Source organism: Calidris pugnax, unplaced genomic scaffold (assembly GCF_001431845.1).
Source record: "Calidris pugnax isolate Ruff unplaced genomic scaffold, ASM143184v1 scaffold28, whole genome shotgun sequence".
Lineage (NCBI taxonomy): Eukaryota > Metazoa > Chordata > Aves > Charadriiformes > Scolopacidae > Calidris > Calidris pugnax.
In genome coordinates this window covers 5,937,100-5,939,150 of record NW_015090842.1, presented here as the reverse complement: position 1 = coordinate 5,939,150, position 2,051 = coordinate 5,937,100, and positions in this window count along the sequence as shown.

Below are 2,051 nucleotides of genomic sequence, written 5' to 3'. Positions count from 1 at the left end.
GCTGCCGGGCCCCGCCGAGCCCCGCCGCGCCGGGCCGGCCGCCTCAATCACTGCCCTCACACCATGGCTGCCCGCCCGCCCCTGACATCATCTCCCTGCGCCGCCCCGCCCGCTCCACCGCCTTCCCCTGCTGGGGCGGCAGCGGGGGCGGGCCCGGAGTGTGAGGTTGATGGTTGGACTCGATGATCTGAAAGGTCCCTTCCAACCTGGACAACTCTAGGACTGATTCTAAGCAGAAGCTTTTGTCAGTGGCTGCAGCAGGAGCTTACACGAAACGTGTTTCTCTGGAAACACTCTCCAGGACCCACCGTTTGCTGGGCCACCTCAGGGGCCGTGGTGGTGGCCGTGGTGCCTGTCCTCCCCGGCTCCCGTCACCCAACCGCAGGGCCCTGACACCCCGGCAGCGCCTGAGGTCTTCTTCAGGGACAAGAGATGGAGGTGACAAACCCGCTACTATTTTTAATTTAAAACCTGAAGTACTTCAGGATCCCCAACCACCACCTAGAGCCCTGGCTCGCTGAAAAACGTTGAGAAAAATAGGAAAATGACCCTGAAGCGCTGTCCCGGTGCGGCCGGCGGCGGCAAAGCCCGGCCCCCCCAGCCGGCAGCCGGTCCCCCTCAGCCCGCAGCCGGCTCCCCCCGCCTCAGCCCGCGGGCCTCCCCGCACACCCCGAAAAGTTGATTTCCCCTGGGTCTTCCCGGGGCGCTGAGGCGGCCGCCGGGGCCGGACGGGCACCCCCCGGGAAGGGCAGGCCCGGCCCGGACTCTCGTCCTGAAGAGAAGCCGAAGCCGCTCCTTACGTAACCCCAACGGCCCGCGCCGCCCGCCCGCCCCGGGGTGGGTACGGGCCCGCTCCCGGCCCCGCCGGCCTCCCGCGGGAGCCGCCTTCCGCGCCGCCGCCGCCCCGTCCGTACCTGATGTAGGGACTGGCGGCCGCCAGGATGTTCTTCTGCACCGGGATCTCCTCCCCTTCCAGCACCAGATGCGCGTCGCAGAAGCGGCTCTCCTCACGGAAAGAGCTGAGGGCCCGCAGCAACCGCGCCGGGTGCTGAGGGTCCGACACGGCGCTCGGTCCCGACATGCTGCCGGGCCCCGCCGAGCCCCGCCGCGCCGGGCCGGCCGCCTCAATCACTGCCCTCACACCATGGCTGCCCGCCCGCCCCTGACATCATCTCCCTGCGCCGCCCCGCCCGCTCCACCGCCTTCCCCTGCTGGGGCGGCAGCGGGGGCGGGCCCGGAGCCGGTCCCCCCCCCCTCCCCGGGCACGGCGGGCCGCCGGGGCAGGGGGAGGTACCGGTACCTCAGCTCAGCATCTCCTGCGAAATTACCTTTTTTCCCCCCTCCTTCTTGGACTCAAAGGTGCCAAATTATCTTTTTTCCCTCCTTTCTGGCCTTAAAATGTGCCAAACTAGGTGAAATTACCTATTTCCCCCTCCTTCTTGGCCTTAAAGTGTGCGAAGTTACCATGCTTTCCCTCCTTCTTGGCCTTAAAATTTGCCAAATTAGGCGAAATTACCTTTTTTCCCTCCTTCTTGGCCTTAAAATATGTGAAATTACGCAAAATTACCTTTTTTCCCTGCTTCTTGGCCTTAAAGTGTGCCAAATTAGGCAAAATTACCTTTTTTCCACTCCTTCTTGGCCTCAAAGTGTGCAAAGTTACCATTTTTTCCCTCCTTCTTGGCCTTAAAATATGCAAAATTACTTTTTCTTCACTTCATCTTAGTTTTAAAATGTGCAAAATTGCCTTTTTTCCTCTCTTTCCTCGCCTTAAAATGCGTGATGGTAGCCACATTTTAAGGCCGAGAAGGAGGGAAAAAAAGGTAATTTCGCAGCCTTTTATTTATTTTTTTTTCCCTTCTCTTTCACCCGTAGGTGAAAATGATTAGGCATTAGCATGAGGAAAAAGTAAATAAATGAGAATTAAATGCAGCGAGACTCATTTAGATGGTGCTGTTTTCCACAGCTGCCAGCTGACAATAAGCCCTTTTCAGGAAAAAAAAAAAAAAAATCAGAAAAACCCCAAGATTTTCTTCAGGACTGTTCACAAGGTT